This window comes from Neovison vison, chromosome 6 (assembly GCF_020171115.1).
Source record: "Neovison vison isolate M4711 chromosome 6, ASM_NN_V1, whole genome shotgun sequence".
Taxonomy (NCBI): domain Eukaryota; kingdom Metazoa; phylum Chordata; class Mammalia; order Carnivora; family Mustelidae; genus Neogale; species Neogale vison.
Window position 1 is genome coordinate 149,842,238 of NC_058096.1, and position 22,769 is coordinate 149,865,006.

Sequence of the window (22,769 nt, forward strand, 5' to 3'; positions counted from 1 at the left end):
CTTCTGCCGAATTACCTGGATACCTGAGGTAGGATCCCAGAACTAAGTCCCTCATCCCGGGAAAGTTAGCTTCGGACACCCCAGGCTCCATTTCTTTCCGGATGCTTATTACCTGGGTTTGTGCTCAGACCACTTCCCTTTGCCCATAGAAACAGGTTGGAGCAGGTCCTTGTAACTCTTGAAGGGAGACTTGGACTCCTCACCAAAGTGTCCCTGCTCGCCCCCTCCACTGCTGCTGCGCTACCCGAGACAGGTAGCAGTCATAATCAGCGCTAAATTTATTGAGCTCTTACTCTGAGCCAGGCACGACTTGTGATATTTTGCGTGAAACTGTTTTTGGTTTTACTCTTAAAACAACCCTGAACGGCAAAGTCCAGGGTTTTTTCCCGTTTTGTGGGAAAGAAAACTAAGCTACGGAGAAATTAACTTATTTGCTCCTTGTCCAGCCAATAAGTGGTGAAACTGGTTAGTTCTTGTGGGTAGAGAACACTGGGTGAGCCCCCCAAGCTCTCAGCCCCATTTGGTACTAAAGTTCTTTTGTCCATGAGAGAGTATGGGTGAGGGCTCCAGCTCTTTACTCCAAACCCCAGGGGCATACTGTGTAAGTGTCTATCCTTGCCTGTGACGATGGGGAGCCTGATGGTGCATATTTGATCCTCTGGAGTCTGTTGAAGTGCATCTTGGTAGGATGAGATCCTGGTACTGGAAGTAAATTAGGGAATTGTCTACTGGCAATGGACTTCTTTTCTGGAACTTTTGGTAGACATTCCCTTTTTAAATATGAAGAGAAATGGCAAGATGGGGGAGATTCAGAGTTGTGGGGAGATTCTGTAGTCACAAACAGTAGGCATTTTTGGGGGGGGCAAATGAGTCCCTTTTTAGTTATTGAATGACAGAATATTAGAGCTAACAGGACCTCAGAGAGCACTGCTCTCAGTCTTGAGGCAGGAGATTCAGTGATGTGCTCAAGGCTACCAGTGTGTTCCCAGCATAACTAGTACTAGAAGCATTGTCTTCTGATTCTTGGTCAAAATAAACTATATTAATGCAAAAATAGATTATATTCACTGCTGTTGTTTTTCATTATCTTAAAATTAATTAGGGAAAAACCTGTCTATTAAAAAAAAGTTCACTTCTCTATTTTTCATTAATGCCTCAGTCTGCATAAGCAGGAAAAGTAAGGATCATATAATGGATAAACCATCACAAATATGCCGCATTTGCAAAAAATTGTAACCCAATACGTATACACCTTCAGATTAACAGAATCTAACTAACCATGCAAACCTTTAGATGACTCTAAATAAAATTAAATGGATTTTCAATCATTATAGCAGTCTTTTCGTCAAGTTGAATAGCTCGGTCTGGCCTCATGCCCAAGTATTTGAGAAAACAAGAGAAATCCTCCTGAATACAATGAAATGATTCGGGATTATCTTTTCTGGATTTCTGACTCTCAGGTCAAACCTCAGGTTGATGCAAATCTGAGGCAAAACAGTATCTTTCTGGTAGATATATTTGGGGCTCAGAAAGGGGAAAAATAGTTCATTGCTGCTTCCTACACTGAGCCCGTATAACAAAGGGATCCTCTCCAACAGCGTGAGGGTTCCATATACCTCTAGGCATTCTTGTAGGACAGAATTGTGGTTTCTAAGAACAACCCCTGTTTTTTTCTCTGTAGTAATAGTATCAGGATGCCCTGCCCCTGGAGACAAATCAAGAAAAAGTCAGCTGGAGTAAACAGAGAGGGGGACTGGGAAAAGCCTGTTTCTCAGAATCACATGAGGGGTAAGAGTTATAGGCAGACAGATGGTGGAAACTTGGTGCCTTTTATGTCGCCTGGAATAGGATTTCCATCCCTGATGTTGTGGCAAGCCAAGACAGAAGCCCAAAGGCAGGGAATGGGGGTGGAGGAGGAAAAGCTGGAGGTGGGGGAACAGTGCTGTCAAGAACCTGGGGTGGGGGTCTACGGAGGTTTGGCTGTTAATGGGCTTTGGGTTGACGGAATGGCCATGGACAGCCTGCACTGATGCTCTTCTGCCCTCTTCCCCGCCTACCCATCACTTAGTTTGCCATCTGTGTTGGGTTGACCGATCTAAATCCCAGAATCCCCAGTTATCTCAAGCGAAGCATTCACTTTCTAGAGAATTTATTAGAAATGAATATTGTTTTATGTAAGTCAGAAAAAAAATATGCATAGTTACCCTAAGCTTCAGGGAGAACCATGAAAAATCAAATTATCCCAGAAGAGTAGCCTTCTGAAAGTAGAGATGCTGGTTTAGTTAGATTACAGCAATGTGAGAGAGAAAAAGATAGAACTTTGAAATCAGGTATGACAAAATCCAAAAGAAATGCTCTCTCTTTTAGGAACCACAGGAAGAAGAATCCTTTTTGATCCAGGCAGACATCCTGGTTCCCAAATCACAGCTTTTCAGGGATGATAGGAGACTTAGCTGGAGTCTCATCCTGTTTATGTGTGGGCACTGCAGGCATCCTCCCTACCCAGTTTACTGTGGCTTCTGTGCGGTGTGGTTTTAAAGGGTCCACGCAGCATTTCTGCTGGGACAATTCCTTCTGCATGTATTTATCTTAAATCGTATAAACTGATGTCAGTTGGCAAAATCACAATTACGTGTTAAACAACATGTTCTGGGGGAAAGTTTATGAAAAAAACAAAGCTCTTTTATTCAGAACACAACGAATACACTCATTGATGCGATACATAGCATGCATTAAAATTCTCAGTCTGGGTTAGATATTTGAAAATAAGAACATAATCAAGGACCAGAGAATCTGAACTTGACCTAGTTTTAGTAACAAGAGAAGCCACATAATGAGTTTCTGTAGAGTTTGGAAAAAGATGTTGGCAGGGGGAAAAAAAGTATCTCTAAGAAGAACCTGAGAAGTTTTACCCTCATAGATTTTATTTTAAATAAATATCTGAAATCTTAATTTATATTTAAGTTTGAATATTCCATATGAGCAATAAATTTAATATTTTATCTTCAGATTGTGGCTTTGAGGAGCTTTATTCTACAAGTGGTTCGGAATTATGAGAAACTAAGAGCTAACAGGTTTGGAACAGATGATTCTCTCAAAAGGGATGAGTTCCATCGTAAGGGTGGTATAATTCATTTAAAATAAATAAATGAACAAATATTGAAAAAGAACCACCCTGATAAAAATAGATTTTCTTTCTTTAAGAGGATCAAAGAACAGATCAGTGAAGTTTATAAAATTTGTGGTTTCAATTTATCCTAAATTCTCTGAGCTGCTTTTTATGTTAGCAACTGTCCGATGAAGCGTCACTACACTCTCAGTTTTTAGGTTTTTTTTTTTTAAGATTTGTGTCTTTTCTTAGAAACAAATAAAAAAAAATATTGTGAGCCTGGTTCAAACACAAAGTAATAATAAGTATAAGTAATAAATAATAATAAATAAATAAACAGAATAACAATAAGTAATAAAAATAAGCATATTTTCAAATGCATAGGTTCTTTGTTTCTTTCCTTTATTTCTTTCCATTTTTTTTTCTTTCTTCCTTTCTTTTTTAGGCCATTGGTAGGATTTTCAGCCTACATGTGACATGTGAGTATTCAATACCTTGCTGGGAGAGTTGGCTATTTCAGGACAAATATTTCCCCTGGTGAGGGCTAGGAGGAGGTACAGTGCGCTTGTATGTTTGTCCAAAGCTAAAGCACAAAGGTCATGAAGTCATCCTGGCTTTTCCCCTGGTCTAACCGCATCACTTCTGATTTTGGAAAAGCGATGCTGGTCTAGGCCTGCTTACAGAGGGCTCACCCTGGTAGCAGTGACTAAGCAGTATACTTTCCTTTTGCTACTCTGGGAATTTATGCCCTGAGAAGACTCCTTGTCCAGTCTGCTGATCTTCCTTAGGCATATGGTCATCAGGGATTATCAAACATCCTCCTACAAATTATATTTAAGCTTGGGTTGGCAAAGATAGGATACCCCCTTACCATGGAATGTTTTGTTGCCCTTTGCCCAGGTGGTCAGTTTGTTTTTTGGTTGTATCTTAGAAACACACCCTGTAGACAAAATTAATTCCCTTCCCTAATGCAAGGAATAGTGTAGACTCTAAGTGCCCAAAGCATGTACTGCAGAACCCAAGAAGGAGGGATGACTGATAGCCAGCCAGGTCGGGAGGGCCAAAGAGAGAGGTAACCAAAATGCGGCAGAGAGTAGGCAGAGGAGAGAAAGAGGGGAAGGGAGGAAGACCAAGAGGGAAAAGAGACCACCTAAAGGAAGAGAACGCAGCCATTGGACAGAAAGACTAAATGAGATTTGATAGTAAGCCAAACCTAAAGGATAAGATTAAAAGGGCATAGCAATCAGGGGCTAAAGAAAGTGAATGGGAGTGATAAAGAGCTAAAGAAGTGTACAAGGAAAAATAATATGCCGAAATAATTCCTCAAGGTCTAGGTCAACACAAAGGCAGGCCGGCTAACTGCTTAGACAGAGGGCATGGTCTCGTACTCACATTCCCCTGTCCCTTGTTAATGTGGCTCCTCACTTACCAGGCCAAGGGCTCTTCATCTCGTTGATGCCTTGCAGCCCTTTGGCAGTCTGCCAAGCTTAGGGACCCAGGAATGATGTGTTTAAATGCTTAAAAAGCAATGCCGACGATTATAACACACATACACACCCCCCACTGTGACCTGCTAATGCATGTGTAACAACTTTTGATGGGATGGACAGCTACCATCTCTCCTAAGTAGGGAGCAGCAGCAAAGCTGCCTCGAGTTATCGGCAACAGCTGTGTTCTGATATGAAAATATCTGATTTATATCAGTGGCGAAATCGCTGGTACTGCTACTACATGTCAGGTTTGCAGCCTGCATTCGTAATGGAATGAAATACTAAATTGTAGTTCAATGTTAGTAAACAAAGTTGTGACTTTTTTCCCATTCAAGTTTGTAGATTGTTGGAATTATATTGATAGATGCCCCAGACATCTGTGACCCCCAAGTACCCCGAACCCATATGCTTCAACGTCTGCAACTAATACTGTACATGTGCATTGGAACAGATGTGGGCAAAGTGTAACAGGGTCCTCCTAGCTCCTTTTACCTCTCTGGACTAATTTTCACTTTTCTGGCCCAGGAAACTGACTTTACCTGCCCTATTCCGAGGGATGTGGTTGCATGGCTATTGGCAAGTAAGAACACCTTTAGCAGAAAGTCATAGGTCTGGGGCACAGGCAGGCTATGGGATGGCTTTGTAAGAACTAGAAAACGAGCTTCCTTGGAGCAGCAGCAGCCTCTGGCTCCTGGCTAGATGAATACTGGCCTGGATTTCAGTTTCCAATGGCTGCCTTGGCTCCATGCCCTGTAGCCTTGGCTACTTTCACCTGAAGTGAGGTTGAATTATCAGACTGCATTGCATTTCAGCTGAAAGTTTTAAGTTCTCCCCTCCGACGATTTTTTTTCCCCCCAAAGCAGAGCTGCCGCAATGGCTTTGAAAGGTTCACTTCCTTTCCCTGCCGGTTTTCTGATTATCAGGAAATGGCCTCAGTGCAGGCAGGTAGATGGAGATACACGGAAAAGGTCCAGATCTGGAGAATTCTTAAGCTGGATGATAAGGCTGGGGGTGATAGAGAGGGGACTGTGGTCATAGAGTGTTTTCTAAACAGATGGTTCATGTTGTCCTACGTGGTGAGAAGATGACAGGATGTCCCTGATCTTGGAGATCACCCTGTTTCTGCCTGTTCTCTTTGGTGAAGTAGAACATGCTCATGGAAAAAGCTCTCCTAAAAAAACCTTTGACTGTGCAGGGGGCAGCAACATTTCAGAAAACATCCTCTTGATATGCAGGTAGAGTATGTAACTGGGAACCAGGAAACATCATTCTGCTTCTAGCTTTGACCTTAACCAGCCTGATGTCTTTGGTCTGGTTATGTTGACTGTCCTCAGCTTTACTTGCCCAGTAAACTCGAGGCTTTCTAGAGCCCCTACCGGCTCTGTGGTCTTTAATGTCAAGGGCACATCCGACATGGTTTTATTTATACTCCCCATGATGGCTTTCCTGTTCACCTGGTTCAGGCTCACTTCTTTGCTTAGGCCTTCCGGCCCTGACATGCCACAGAACCCGTAGTGATAGGTAGACACTCTGCAATCTGAGAGACTGGTGACACTCAGAGCACTTCTAGGAGCCCAGAAGAAGGGGATGATGGTGGTTGTCAGGAGTAGTAGTAAAAGGAAGAGTAGCTGATGCGAAGTAGAACAGAGTAAGGAAAAGGGTAGCATAGTTGATAAGTTTCCTTGCGGCCATAACTGTCAGGAAAGTTGTAGGAAAGATGAAGGAGGGGTTCCTGAAGTTTTGAATGTGTGCCCATCTTCATAACCATGTGATATGTGTCACTTCCTGCTTAAAACTTGAGAATTACTCCTTGTTGCCCGGAGAAAGTTACATTCTTAGTATGGTTTAATAGCTTCTGCCTCACCTGGTCCAGGCTGTCTCATCCTTGGTTACTTTCCTAGGCATGTCCTGTCCCCTCGTGTGTTCCAGCTGAAGGGCTGGCACTGGGGAGTTCCACAACTGGTCACATTTCCTCCTTCCACCTCTACATTCAGTGATATCATGTTGGTAGCCCGAAATCCCCTCTGGTAGGATTACTGACACCACAGAAACTCACAGACACTACAACGCAGGGCTTTTTATTGCCAGAGAACCTGTTGTTAAAATTTGTCAGCACACCAGCTGCCCCTGCCCCCGGCAGCCTTGTAGCTCCTGCCACAGAATGTTCACCTGCCTGGTTCTCCCTCCTTCCCTCTCTTTCTTTTCTTCTGTCTCTCCCTTCCTTCCGGCTTTCCATCCACCCATCTGTCCAGAGGTAGCCAGACTTGGTTCCAATTCCTCTTCTGCCACTTAACAGCAAGCTGAGGGACTCCGAGAAAATGCCTCAAACTTTCAGAGGCCTCCATTTTCTCCATGTGAAAGCGTTGTGAGGCCTAAATGAGTTCCGATGTCTAAGGGGCTCGGAACAACGTCTGGCACATGGTAGGTACTACTTACTTCTTTGCTTTTATTATTGATCAACACATTGTTGTTTGCCTACCATGGTCCAGTACTGAATATGTACCGATGAAAACAGGTGTAATCAAATAAACAAAAGAAAATATTCAAGAGCCCTGAACAAAGGCCAGTGAGCTCTTCCAGGGATAGAAGGAACTGACCTTATGGAGCCAGAGGCCTTTGAATTGAATTCAGAAAGATGGCTCACCTACACCCCCCCAAACTGGCGAGACAGACAGATGAATACCGAAAGAGGGAAGTCACATGAGCACAGGCATGGACATGGGAATAGCACAACAGGCTAGCGGGAGCAGCTAAGCGGGAGCCCATAGAGGGGAGATGGAGTCTTTGATCATGTTTTGGTCATGGGTTTTCCACAGGGAACTGAGCTATGGTCTCCGCTTAGCTCCACTCCTCTGTTGCCTATGTTGAGGATAGATATGAGCTTTGATTTTCCCAAAAAAGTCAGAAATCCCAATTGTTAGGTGAAAGCTTCTGATGTTTAATGGTTGAACTAATTCAATTAAAAACAGGACAAAACAAAACAAAACAAAATGCAGAACACATCCGCAGACTGTAGCCAGCCTCCTGCAGAAGAATGGAGTTCTAGTTCCCAAGCTTGTGTGACAATGATAAAATCTGCACTTGGAATTCCTGATTTTGTATATGTGCTGCCGAAGCGAGCACTGGAATTCCTGATTTTGAATAGGATTCTGCCAGTAACTGTGTGACCAAAGGCGAGAGTCCCTTCAACTCTCGGAGCCCCATGTTTCTACGAAATGGCTGTCATATTTCTCGCCCCATGTAACTTGCTGTGAGGATGCTTCTGGACTATGGAGATAAAAGCCCCTGCAAAGAACCAGACATGCATTAGAATTATTCCCAGACCCTGAATGTGTGGCAGAGCCATACATTTGCACAGCCCCAAGCGTGGGTTAAGTCACCCAAAGATCCCTGAATGTCCTCACCTGCCTTTTAATTTTGACACTAGTTGAGGAAAGAGAAATGTGGGAGTGCTTTTCCCCCTTCTTTCTGTGAAAAACATGAAGGAGCTTGACATTCCATTCTGGAAGTCTGTATGTCAGAGACCCAGCTGAAAGTTATTGATTGCTTCTGCATAGAATCAGGACCCTGGGGAAAGGCACGTTCAACCTCTGTGGTTTGTTCTGGTTGTTTCTTTGAGGCGCAGAGGATCGTCGGAAAGGAAGTCAGCTGCACAAAGTTTTAGTCAGAGTCAAAACTGGCACTTGGATTTCTGGAATTTCTCCTCTTTGATCTTGTCTGTTCCAGGCTGGGTTTGATCATATGGGCCTTTAAGGAAATGATCCAGGCTTGGAAGAGTCAAAGCATTTCTAGTCGAGGGGCCGGGCTGGGTGGATGTTGGCTTTCCCTTAGCGGAGGGGTGAGTATGCAGCTGGCCGACTTCCTCAGGCCTGCTTAAAAGGGCTCTGGAATGGCAGCTTTATGAAAACCTCAGGCCTAGTATCATACATTGAATCTTGTCTTTACTCTGATTTTGTGTTATTTTCATTTGTTTTGCTGTATTGCCTGATTGAACTCAGCCATGGGGAGCTTCAAAGAGGCAGGCAGGCCTTGAAGTAAGGACACCTGATTTTCAGAAGCCTATCATTTCTGGATTTTTGACCTGACTGCAAGAGATCTTATGTTTTCTGCTTTAGATGCTGACCTGAGTTTGTGTCACCCTCCTCTAAACCCCAAAACACCTGGGTCCTCAGGACTGAGGTGTCTGGCGCTGCTGTGGCTTTCACCCTTTGTTGGTGTCTGGGTCCTCACCCCTCACCACAGTGACAGCCAAATCGTAGAAGAACCACAGTCCTGCTCTTCTGAGATGGATTTGAAACCGCTGTCTACTGAATTGACCTTGTAGGTGACAGCACATTTGATATTAAAGAGGTATTGAAGCCCTAACCCCTGACATGACTGTATTTGGAGATGGGGCATCTGAGAGGTAATTAGGTTTAGGTGAGGTCATGAGGGTGGCCCCATCATCATGAGTTAGTGCCCTTATAGGAAGAGATACCAGAAAGGTGGCCTCCTCTCTTTCCACCCACACCCACTGAGGAATGGTCTTGTGAGGATACAGTATTCATAATGTATACATACAGCATACATAATGTATCTGTATACAGAAACATTAAGAACAAGGCCATCTACAGCCCAAGGAGGGATCCTTCAAAAGACATTGGCCATGCTGTTCCCTTAGCTATAGTATTTTGTTACTGCAGCCAGAGATGATTAATACGGGGGGTTACTCTAGATTAGTCCGGGCACCTACCTACCTTGTGAAGCATTTCTTTGAGTCAAGACATGCCTGTGTTTAGACCTCTGAATGTGATGTTCTCTACCAGTCAGACACACAGTAGGCCTTCATTAATAGCTTGTCGAATTAATGAACTTTAATGAATGGACTGACCAGCATCCATTTTAGAAACAAACATTTGGAAGAAAATTCATTTGAGTATTGGGGATTTTCTGCAGTCATGGTTTGAGATGAAGGAAAAATAAACTCTTTTAGCGTATAATGTGTGTGGGGTGTGTGTGTATGTATATACCAAGCTGTTAACAGCTTGCGCTTTTTTACTAGCCCACCCCATGGAGGCATAATGATAGTAAAATAAATATAGTCAGCATGCTTTCCTATTTACCCAGCATGCAAGCAAGTGACTATTTCCAAGCATTTCCAATTTCATCAAGGTCTCCTCGAACCATTCTCCATAAAGAAATACTGAGTTGGGCTGCTGACCGACCAAAACCTAATTACCCAAAATTTAGTTTAAAAAAAAAAAAAAAAGACATTTAAAGAAAAGTCACAGAACCTCAATATTAGAAAGGACTTCTGAGATCCCTTTGGATTTCAAATCCCCGGTGGGCAAGTTGCCATGGAAGGATATGATTTTCCTGACAATATGGTGGCTTCAGGGTTCTTTCTTGTTCCCCTGAGAAATCCCTCAGATACTGTGAGGTGTTTGCTCTATGGCTTTTGCCATTGGAGTATGGAGAAGCTATTTCCTCAAGATGCTGTTCATCTTTATTCATATCTGGGTGCAGATGAGTTCAGAATGTGTGGGTGTGGGATTTGAAGAGTGAAGTGCTTAGGTAACAGTCGGTGTGCCAGTTGTGTAATGAAGAAAATGTATTGACAATATTAAATTGTGGGCTGAAGCTGGCTTTTGGTGTTATAAAAAAAAAAAAAAAAAGAAGAAGAACAAAATTTCCAAAAGTGGACAGCATTGTTTTTATGCCAGGGGTTTCTAAACGTTGGGACAACAGTGCTGAGAAATATGGGTCTTCAACGTACGTCACTTTCCTCTGCCTCGCCTGGTTTTACCCTCTAAGCCCCACATCGCTTTCTTTTAAACTGGAAGGTGTTGCAGTGTTTCTAAATATACATTCATATTGTACTTAACTGAGGGAAGTAGATTCAGTAATAACAGGCAAGGTTTTAATTCACTTTGCATATTGCTGGTGGAAGAGCCAACTGGTTTCTAGAAAAATTAATGGTAATTTATTGAGTCACTAAGAAGTTACTGTTCACTTCCCAAGCTCCAAAACCTCTAACACATCTTAAACTTTTAGGGTTTTAACAGGTGAAATTGTGCATCTTTACTTCTTTTTAAAAAATCGTGTTCTTTTCTCTACTTTACCTTTTTTTGGTGCTGATAATAGTAGAGACTAATACAGAGAAATCTTTCTTCTCAGTGTGGGTGGAGTGGGCAGGGGGAGGTGAATATGACTGTGACCAGTGCCAGCTAACATTTGTGGATTCCACCTGTAGCAGATATTTATAATAAATACACATGGGTGTTCAGGATCCTGGATTAGTCATGCAATGCCTAGTTCATGGGGTTTTAACCATTTTTTCTAGTTATGTATCCTTTTGGAAGTCTGGTTAAACCTATGTACTCTTTTTTATTTTTTTTAATGTAAAATTAACATTTTTTGTTTGTTTAAATTAAATTTAAAAATATTTTTTTTCTGTTCATATATCATATGTTTTATTAAACTTTTTATTTTGAAAAAAATTACAGATTTACATGCAGTTGTAAGAAATTTAACAGAGAGGTTCCATGTACCCTTCACTAGTTTCCCAGTAGTAACCCCATACAAAACCATGGTAACATTATATCATAATCTGGTTATCGATATCAATACAGTCAAAGCATAGAATAGTTCCATCATCAAAAGTATTTCTTTCACTGCTCTTTTATAGCCAAACACATCCCCTCTCCTACCCCCTGCCCATTTCTATAATTTGGTCATTTAAATTTAAAAATATTTTAAATGTAAAAATTAAAATATGTAAGATTACAACGAACCATAACAACAACAAAAATACCCATAAAACACTGATTCTCAGGGATTCTTGAAATTTCTGTCAGACTGAACTTATAATACTATGCATGACCTATATCACTGCCAAATCTGTCATTACTATTAAAAAAAATAACACTTCAGGAGTCCGCTTCACCATCAGATATGTTTGAACTTGCCTGGTCTAGACTTGTAGCCCACATACCTGTCATATTCAGAAGACAGTGCTAACTTATGAAGAATTAAACATTCTCATTTAGACTGTCCAGTTTTGCAAAACTATAACAAATAAATTAAATGGTTGACTTCTTTCTATTTATCCATGAAGAATAAATAAGTATAGATAGGGACAGCCATTAAGCAACCTAGGTGTCTGGATCACTGAGTGAGGAGATGCTCCTTTCCCTTTTGTGGCAGCGTGACTACCAGGTGAGAAGTTGACCAATAATTGTCTCTCTATATTAGGAGGCACTTTGGTCAGGAGAAATTAATTATTATGACTTTGAAGTTGTGATATGCATAAATGATATTTCAAGATTTCTGAACAACTGTGTTGCTATATATAAAAAAACAAAAGCTGTGATTTTTAGTGGTGATGTCACAGGCCCTGGTGACAGTCGTGTAGTCTGTTGCTTTTCTTTAAAACTGAAGAAAATACCAAATTTTGGTTGTTGATCAGTGGAGGAAATAAAAGTCAGAAAAGTCAGAAAAGGAATCCCACAGTTGTGAATTCCCTGCACTATAGTCATGACCTCTCAATGGGGGACCGTGGATCCCTGGAGACAGAGGACCTCATCCTCTGTCTCAACGTGCAAGTCAATGCCTGATAACATGGGAAATAACAATGAGAGCAGTTTTCAGACAGATGAAACCCACAGAAGGGGTTTGTAAAGAATGTCATTGTCTGGTAATTTGTTTAACAAGCATGCTAGAATTCGACCTAAAGAGTATGGTTGGCTTACTCATTAGTCTCTCTGCAGAGAGATGCTGTTGCCTTTATGCAGTAGAGCATTGGGTCTTCTTTGAGAGCCGGTGGCATAATGTTGTGAATAGTCTCATCAGAGAGAATTCTTAGACTATTTAAAGGTGGGTCTGGTGTTTTGAAATAAGCCAAAGTCATTTGAAGTAAAGCTGCTAAAGGCAGAGGGTGATCAGGTGTGTAAACAACAGCCTGGACCTTGAAAATTCTGAGGGTTCTTTTCAGCAGGGACTCATTAGTTGTCCTGGAAGACACTCCACCATCAGGGAGGCAGGAGGGATGAGATCTGGAAAAGATTGAGTTTCCAAAATGATAGCAGTCCCCGTGGTGACTAATTTATAAAGGAACAGTCATTTCCCTCTATAAAGTAATGTTCCAAGATGGTTTCATAATAGTTAATGACAATATTCAATAGTCACATTCTATACCATCTTGAATGGAATTGTGTTCTCCAACAGAAATATAATGCTATCTACTTACAGAATTTAAAAATTTCCAGTAGCCATATGAAATGTAAAAAGAAAAAGGTAAAATTGAGTTTAATAACATTTTTTACTTAACCCAGTATATCCAAATTGTCATTTTGACATATGCTTGAGTTAAACTTTATTGAATTTTTTTTTCATAGTGAGTACGAAACTAGTAGGTATTTTATACAGCACATTGCACTTTGGACACAGAATTTTCATCAGAAACATCTGACCTATGTTCAGATTTCACGAAACTGACAATTGAAAAAGCAGGTTCACATATCCATGTTGTTTCAAATATACTTGAATGTTCTCCAATAACTGACATATTGGGTTTTAAATATAAATTAATCACAAATAAAATTAAACATTTAGCTCCTCAATTATGGGAGCCACACTTCAGGTGCTCAGTAGCCACGGCAACTAGTGGTTGCTGTATTGAGTGGTATGGGTCTAGATTACATAGGGAGACAATGGGAGCAGGATCCGTAAGCATCGTGTGGATACTGCAGTTCTGGAAAACTTGGGAGATGCTCATCCTTCCAGTTTTTTGGTCCTTTCTATGAAACAGTTCTTTTGGTCTTTTTGTTAATCTAGTATTTTCCCAAAAGGTCCCCATCTTCTCTGTAGAATCCATTTATACGACCCTCCAAAGGTCTTTCCTTATGAGTATTTACCATTACATCCTGGGGCACCATATGGTCTGTGCATCATAGATGGAGGCTCAGGAAGGAATGGCAATGATTGAATGAATATAAGAAGTTAACACCCCCGCTCCAGTTCTTATGACTAAGCACTTTAACCACAGGAGTAAATGTTCCTGACTCTAAGCCCCACAGGATGCACCTCTGATTCTGATGATTCTGATTCTGATTCTGATTCTGAAGACTTGGGGCAAGGCTCAGGAAACCACATTTTTATCAAGACTTCCTTACTCTCCCTACCTCCCCCTCCCAGGTGATTCAGCCCAGCCTAATCTAGTAACCACTCCCCTGAGTGCCCCTCTCCCCAGTCTATTACTTTTGCTAGTGGTTCATAAAGTGTGTTCCAAGGACCCCCCCATCATCAGAATTCACCCTGTGTTTTGTTGAACCGAAGCGTTCTAGGCCTGCCCCAAACAAGCAAAGTCGGAATTGCTGCATCTGTAGAACTAACAATTTGCATTTTTAACAAGCTCCTTAAGTTATCCCTGTGCCTAGTGACTTTAAAAATTGCTGCTTCATGCAGACCCCTCCCCAGCTTGGACATATGATATTCTTTGATCCCACCGTTTCTCATTCATTCTCTTTGCCCTTGTCTGATGTTTTAAAATCCATTGTCACATTTATTCCACCTCCCCTGTGTTCAGGTCATTTAACAAATACGTATTTGTTCCAGGGACCAGGGATACAAAGATATAGATTGTGAGATTCTGTCTTTGACCCTTGAGGACTTGTGGATTTAAGAGGGAGAGAGAGATCTATGGAGAACTGAGCTCATAAAGAAAGCATTACAGGCAGAGTACGACATGTATGTGCTGGGAGCAATGAGGTCAGAGAGAAAAGAGTCATATTTTCTTGGGCCGCGAGTTGGTGAGAATGGCTTCAAAGGGGCTTTAGAGACCCTGGATGGATTGAGGGAAAGATCAAACTGATAATTGCACCTGACAGAGAAGAGAGGCAGAAGACCTAGAGATCTAATATGAATTAGGATATGAACAGGGAAGCAGAGCTATCATGAATGAGGGACTTACTGTATTTATTCTATACTGTATGGAGCATTAGTTTTTATGTGGATTATATTATCCTTATTTACCATATTAGAAATTAAAACAAAATTGATAAAATTTTTACCATTTCATTAAAATAATAATAAACCCATTACCTATTAACATAAAAGCACATATTTATGAAAAATAATTTATTTTCCAGAATGAAAATTCAATTAGAATAGTGACATCCTTATACATTTCTATACATCTCTAACATCTTGCTTAATAAAAGACAGTCTGATTCTCATGTCTGCTCCTGGTTTCACTCTGTTGTGATATCCCATGTCAGAAAACCTTTGGAAAACTCCCCAGTATACTCTTGATAGAATAAGCTTAGAAAAGGCAAGTCATATCTTTGATATTATATCTGTAGTATTATGGAAATAGTCTACATAGTGTCTATAGTCAAACCATGTCTACAGTATCACAGAAAGAGCCGTGTCTTCATGTAAGGTCTCGGGACCCCCGGAGTCTCTGGACCACACTGTGAGAGCCATTGGTGTAGAAGGCAGCTTGGTGGGCAGGCAGTGGGCAGGGATACCGGGGTGGTGGGGGTACTTCTGATAGCTTAGGAGAGGAAGATAAGGGCATGCACCAAGGTGTATCAGTAGGGAAGGAGAAGAGCGAATGGAGGAGACAGACTCTGGGGAGAACTTAGTAACCAATCGGATGTTGGGATGAAAGAGAGGGGAGAGCCCCTGAAAGCATCCAGGGCCAATGGATATGGTCATCTACCAGCTGCCAGTACAGGTGTGGGCTTTTCCCCAACCTATCCCTGAGCCACCCAGACCTTCTGCTCCACAAGGCCTTGACGTGAGGTAGAAAGCAGGTGGAAGGTCTAGAGCCCTAGAATATTTTTCTGGAGGTCTAATGCTGAGTTTCATAGTATGATTATACATTGGACAAATTTAGGATGGGTAGAACTACTAGAAGCATTTGAGTGTGGGCTGGCCTAGGCTACATGTTTCACATATGAAAGGCCACAGGGAAAGATGATTATTTTGTGAGTAGCCAAGATGACCGGGGTGAGGTTCAGAGAACGGCCTTTTCATGGGGGCTGGGAACATTTGTGGTTAGAAGAACTCTTAGGAGGGATTCAGGAAGCAAGAATGTGTGTGTGTGTGTGTGTGTTTATATATGTGTGTATATATATGTATATGCATGAATAAATATGGTTTTATATATGTAATGGTGTATATAGGTATGATTTTTATATATTTAACAACAACAACAACAACAAAACTATATTGGCTCAGGCCTCAACATGAGGTATGGAATGAACAGGCCCAGGGGATCTGAAGTTGTAGATGAAGTTCCTTATTTGCCATCAACGGCAATGTGACCTTGGACAATCCACCACCCAGCATCTCTGGGCCTCAGTCTCCTTCTGGGAGGCACAGAGGGGTATGTAACATCAGGAATTCTGCGATCCACTATGCATATTTCACGGGCCACAGAGAGTGATCTTCTGGAGGACACAGTGATTCCTTCCTTAGTGTCTAAATTTGCCTGAGTAGCATTTTCCTGAGCCTGTTTTCGATCTTGCCTATTGAGGGCCTGGGAAATGAATAGAGAAGCAATCAATCTGGTGTCAGGGGACTGGAGATAGCAGCTGTGCCTCTCAGGAACTGCAGGACTTGTCATTTATTTGGATGTTGTTCCTGGCTTGGCCTGACAGCCTTGGCATCTTCCTGTTTCCTTAGTTCTTGAGAAGGCCTTTTATGCCAACTCTGTCTACACACACACGCACACAACACACACAGCAATATGACTACACTCTACTCAGTATTTCCCCAAGAAGCCCACTGTGGGACAGGAAGTCATTTTAGATGTGCATAAGTTTGCTTTGGGTATTTTTGTGTACTTTGATAGGTATTAGAAAAATAGAGCATGCATAGCAAAACCATTTTTATGGATATTATTCCTTAGGATGATAGTTTAAATAAATAGACTAAATTAAAGCAAAAGATAGCACACATGCTAACACACATCAAACCTGGGCATAAAAAAATTCTTGAAGGTGGTATGTGTGAGAATGATATGTGGGAAGTACTAACTTGATTGCATTTATGAGACTTTTAACAGATGGAGAAGGCTTTTCTAACAGGTGAGATCTGGTACCTATGTCACAAGTGTTCTTATTCTTCATTGCTTTGGTGTTTCAGCCTAAATATTCCTTTTGGGAACCATAATTATTTCACATCTGCTTTATATTGGTCACATTAGGTTCTTCCAACAAGAGACTTTAACCTGGATATAATTAGAGGAAACAATCAGGTTATTTTAAAATGAAAGAAAATTCTGGAAAACAGCTGGCCCAGGACTCTACACAAATGTCAGTGTCGTCAAGGGCCCGAAATAAACAAGCAAACATGGCTGGGGAAGCATTCCAGATTAAAGGAGACTCCAGCAAGAGGACAACTAAATATAATGGGTGACACATGATTGGACCCTGAATCCAAAATAAGTTATAAGGGACATTTTGGGACATTTACGGGATTTGAAAACCAACTCCTTATTAGAAAACCATATAGTTATAAATTTTACATTTCCTGAGTGTGATAATTGCAATAGAGATGACTATTCTTGGTCTAAGGAGATTTATGCTGAAATATTTAGGAATGAAGTACATCAATGTCTGCGATGAAGTCTCAAATAATTCAAGCCAAATATACATTGATACTCACATATGCACCTAATGCCCGTGTATATGTAGACAAATATGTATTCACACACCACACACGTGTATGTGTGTGCCCATAGACACACATGCACACATCCACACAAGCAGATTCACATATGTACAAGAAGAAAGAAAATAAATGTGACAGAATATGGTGGCTCAGTTGGTTGGACAACTGCCTTCGGCTCAGGTCATGATCCCTGAGTCCTGGGATCGAGCCCCACATCGGGCTCCCAGCTCCACGGGGAGTCTGCTTCTCTCTCTGCCCTTCTCCTCACTCATGCTCTCTCTCCGTGTCGCTCTCTCAAATAAATAAATAAAATCTTTAAAAATATTTATTTATTTATTTATTTAGGGGAGAGAAAGAAAGAGAGAGCAGGGAAGGGACAGAGGGAGAGGGACAATCTGAAGCAGACTCTCTGCTGCATGTGCAGTCCAATGCAGGGCTTGATCTCCTGACCCTGAGCAGAAATCAAGAGTCCATTGCTTAACCAACTGAGACCCCAGGCGCTCCGAGACAGAGTATTTAACAGCTGGCCAGTCTACAGTGTTCATTGTGCAATTCTTGCACCCATTCTAAAGGCTTCGACCTTTAGATTTTTCAAGATAAAAAGTTGCAGAAAGATCTTAGACTTTGAGGTAGAGAAGTCTCAGAGATAATGGACGATTTTCATTGTCCAGCTCAAGAAGTAGGTGTTGAAGAGTTGGATGACATTTTCCTTGAGCTTACTTGGGTGTGGAGAACCAATACAGCCCTGCAGCTGTACCACAACGAAGGATCCCTCCCCCAAGGAACTGTCAGACATGCAGCCAATCTCTCATCTGCAGATGGTTCACGGTGACTGCCTGGATTCTTGCTTGCATAGGCTTCATGGTTACAGCTGATAAAACAACATGCTTGCACATAGAACAGCCTCTGCTTTTGTATAATGAGGTTTGTGTGAAGTCCACAGTCTTTCAGTTCATATTATTGAGTGCCTACTATGCTCCAGGCATTATTCTTAGAGGCTGGGGGAGGGTGGTTAAAATTCTACTTCTCGTAGAGATCATGTCCCATCTTGTAGGATGGGAGGGATGGAAGTAGCCAGTCAAGTAATGAAAATTAACTGGGCAGTTTCAAAACTTGTTTCATCTTATAAAGAAAAAGAAAATTATGAGGGTAACATGACAGGGAGTGGTGAAGCAGGGGTGGGGGTGGAGGAAATAGGATGGTCCTGGAAGACTTCTCTGAAGGGATGGCCTATCATTAAGATCATGAGGGAGAGTACTTTACTTTAATGTCTATGCTATTTATTCCTAATTATCCTGGCCTTTTAGTTGGCTGTCAAGGTCAAGGGTCTTTTGAAACCCTATTGTCCCTCCCCTGCGCACCCCCCCCCCCAGCTGCCACAGGGTCTGTGGTCCATGCCAAGTGACCAGAATGGAGCCAACACATGGATGTGCCATTGCTCTCACATGTGTCCTCATTCTCTGGTCAGTGAGTGCAGATGTTCTCTGTGCACTTTTCATCTGTATGGTGGGCTTTTGAACGGGGTGAATCCAAAAGCCACAGGGAGCCCATCGTTGGCTCACGCTGACACATGGTGATGAAAGTGAATTATTATCCCCAAATAATCCTGCAGAGGAAGCCTTCCATCCAACAATTTTCAATAATGCCACATTGGCACCCCTCTGAATTACTATCTTCTTTTGCTAATTCAATATGACAGGTTTCTAAAGCAATTTGAGCTCAGGTAAAAGCAGTGTCAGAGAGAGTATTCAAACTTGCTTAAAAGAAGGTGGTAGAAATAACTTATATTGGATCCTCCTCGCAACACTAATCAAAATCCATTTGGATTCATTTCCTAGAGGCATTAAATATGTTTTTTTTTTCTTTTCCAGTCACCTTTTTAGTTTCATCTGATAACTGTACTCTATCTTCAGTGCTTGAATTTGCCTCAGAGTGTAGAGACAGTCAGCTGATTCTTTTTTTTTTTTTAAAGATTTTATTCATTTATCTGACAGACAGAGATCACAAGTAGGCAGAGAGGCAGGCAGAGAGTCAGTGGAGGGGGGGAAGCAGGCTCCCCGCTGAGCAGAGAGCCAGATGCGGTGCGGGGCCCCATCCCAGGACTCTGAGATCATGACCTGAGCTGAAGGCACAGGCTTAACCCACTGAGCCACCTAGGCGCCCCACAGTCAGCTGATTCTTTAGACCAGAGGCTGCCGAAGATAGGAAGTGAAGACAGTATTCTTTTGCATTTCGATAAATTGCAACTTTTGAAAATTTGGGCCAGAATTATGCCCCTCCTAGGAAATCACTCAGGACATAGGCCAGCAGGTACAAAGGATCCTGTGTGGGATTCAGAATATTATTTTTTTTTTCCTTCCCTTTCTTGTTTCCACCTGAGTGAACCAAAGCTGGCCTTCCAGATGGCAGGGTGTGGGCCAGGGAGCATGGTGTGGTACAAGACATACAGGATTTGGCCTCAGGGAACCTGGTGTGAGTCCCAGCCCCCAACACTTACGACTGTGAACTGGGCTCAAAGCCTAGCCCGTAGTAAACAGTCAATAAATAGGAGCCCCGTTTCTTCCCCCTCCTCCATCTTGTTTCTTTATACATGGTCATGTACTTCCGAGGAGGGAGACCCTTCCCACCTCCCCAAACCACCTCTTACCATTCTCTCCAAAGCTCCTATCCATCGTGCTGGCCTTTCTGCTGTTTGCAGGACATGCCAAGCAGGTCCCTGCTTCAAAGTTGCTGCACTTCCTTCCGCTTGACACAACCCTCCCTCAGATCACCCCATCGCTTGCTACTCCCTTCTTTCAGTTCTCAACTTGAGCATCACCCCCGAGAACGGTCTCCTTATCTCTAACACATGGCCCTCCTGGATTCTCTTCATGGCTTCTCTCACTATCTTCCGTTATCTAGGTGATTCATTTGTGTTTGGTGTTGATTTATCTGCCTCTCACACTCAGCCCTGAGCTCCAGGGGAGCAAAGGCCTTGACTCTCACGGGCCTACCAGCACCTGGTACGCACTGGTGGCTCAATACGTGTTTATTTCATGAAACTCACTGGAGACTCCCTGAGAGGTGGAACGGCCTCACAGGGTTATTCTGCAGATCGGATGGTCCAGGTTTCTGAGAGTCCTTTAGAAACTTAACCCGATGCAAATAACATTGTGAGAATAGTAAGCCTTCTCTACCTCATCCATGAAGTAACCCTTCCAGTGCCCCAGCCTGAAGTACCCTTTTCATAGTCTCAGTAGCCTTCTCTCTTAAGATCTCGTGTTTGTGACATTGGCAGGAGTTTTGCATAAAACCTAGAGGAATTCAAAGCAAGAGAAAAAAAAAATTCCTCCAGCTTGGAAATTGGTACTCAGTGAACAGTTTACAGGTGTAAGCTTCGATCCTCTAGAGTGCACGGAGTGTGCCGCATTCAAACAATGGCCAGCTTCAGAGCGAGACTGTATCAGGAATTCTAGTTCCACACAGCTTCCTGGGCCAAGTTCAGCTTCAAGAAAATGGCATCCTACATCTGGTTCTGAGAAGTCAGGATAATGCAGAGGATTCAGCTTGGAGGCAAGCACAGTGGGGTCCCAGACCCTCTTTGTTCCTTGCATTCTTTCACAATGTCAGTGCAGTGGTGGAGGACAGTGTTGACAATGAGCTGCTGAGTACATCTTGCCTGTGTATTGATGGTATTAGGAGATTTTTGTTGTTGTTCATCTACCTACCTTTGTGGAAAATTTTCAACCTTTACTATTTATAACCTTTACAGGCTTCAATCAAGATGTAGTATGTTGGCTTTGAAAGAGCTTGATTTAAATTGTGGAGGGAAAGGAGGGGTTTCAGAAATCTCCATCCATTATTCATGATGTTTAGAAAGATGGGTTTTTTAAGTGTGAAAACCATCCTGATGGAGACTGAATCAGGCGGGGAACCATGCTGATTTCACGGTAAAAACCCCTCTTTCTCTGCCACCTTGTAGACACCGTTTATAGGGCTGCTTGCCTTTTCCCCTCCCGACTCTCTCTGCATTTCCCCAGGAAATTAAAAGGGCTTCTTTAAGTTTCAGTGGAAATTGAAATCTCTAGTTTAAGAAACTGAAACCAAATCTTTAAAAATGTTGGGAAAAATGACTTCACCTGTGGCTCTCAAAATGGGTATTCTACTCGCTGTTTCTCAAAGTGCAAGGATTTTGATAAACCGACTCAGAAAAGAAGATTGAATATCCAGTCTGTTTCTTCCTCTCCCTTCCCCAGAAGGTCAGAATCCTGCCCTCATCTCCTAGGATATGAGCAATTTTTCTCCCAAGAGAAACCCTCACACAAATGCTCATGTCTACTGAAAAAAAAAATTTTTTTGGTAGCACAAGGACTTTGATGCTTGATGCATAATATTTCAATTATATTATTTTGAATTCGAGTGACTTGAAAAATGGACATGAAATTTGTAATATGGACCATACCTTAAATTCAGAAAATTATTTATAATGAAAACCAAGATACCAACTGTCTATTCTCTCTTAAATTTACATCTCTCCCTTAAGACAGCTCACAAATGAAGAGCTGAAGATTTCTTGTAGGGAGCTTTATTTAAAGAGGAGAGGTGGATTAGCACAGGAGAAATCGCAAATTAAATGCAGCCCTGAAATAGAGCTCATTTGGAGGATTAATTTTGGTGTGTGTGTGTGTTTATGTGTGTGTATGTGTTTATAATTGAAGCCACTTATGTTTTCAAGAAAAGAATTAGAAATAGAAGGTAGATCTTACATTTCTGAAGGGTTTCATATTATATCAGCTGACTTAAGGCTGGGCTGTCCCAAGTGGGGCCAACCACCAGACAGAATTTTATTGGAGTTTCATGCGAGTGATTCTTTTGTTTGTTTGCTTGTGTTTGAGGATGGAAAGCTTCTGCTCATTTTTGTGGAGAAACTAGCGTTTGAGCTCTAGTGTTCAAAAAGAACTCTTTGCCCCTCTGACTTTTCTATATTGTTCCTGTGGGAATGTAGTTCAGGATCTTTAGCTCCGATAACCATGTCAGCAAATATAAGGGAATTTGACTAGATGCCAATTGTGTGACTATTTTCCCCAGACCCGTATCTTCATGTTCCTCAAATTAAAATTTAATACAAACTCTGAGTTTTCATTTTGTGATGTTTGACTCTTTGTCTAATGTCATATATTCCATTATATTTGAAGGAGAATTTCCACAAATTCTTTTATCACTTCATGTCTGTATCCAAATTTGCTCCTTCTTTACCCCCTTCTTTTACCTCAGCCCTTCATATTACTTCATATCGCCGCCAGATTCATTTTTCTAAAATACCACTTTGATGAGGTTACTGCCTTGCTTAAAGCATGTGGTGACCCTTGGCTGTCAATAAAGTCAAACTCCTTAACCTGACTTTCAAGGTCACCCTTGGCCCCACTCTATTTCCCCTAATAAATTTCATGGTGCATCTCAACGCTCATGTTGGAGATCATCAAAACTGTTGCTTGACTGTTTAACACACTGCATTTTCTACACCCCGATAT

The 22,769-nt window shown here is 41.9% G+C and overlaps 1 protein-coding gene across 2 annotated transcripts in view; it reads left to right on the forward strand.

The window, feature by feature from the left end:
- The window catches only part of LRRC3B (leucine rich repeat containing 3B), a 95,472-nt gene that overhangs the window by 2,315 nt on the left and 70,388 nt on the right, over positions 1–22,769 (forward strand). The window contains exon 1 of one of the 2 annotated variants that reach the window (XM_044255193.1): positions 2–28. The exons of the other annotated variant lie outside the window; for it this stretch is intronic. The gene's annotated coding sequence lies outside the window, so the exon portion shown is untranslated. Of the gene's footprint in view, position 1; positions 29–22,769 lie in introns of those variants that run through there. 2 annotated transcript variants of the gene reach the window in all.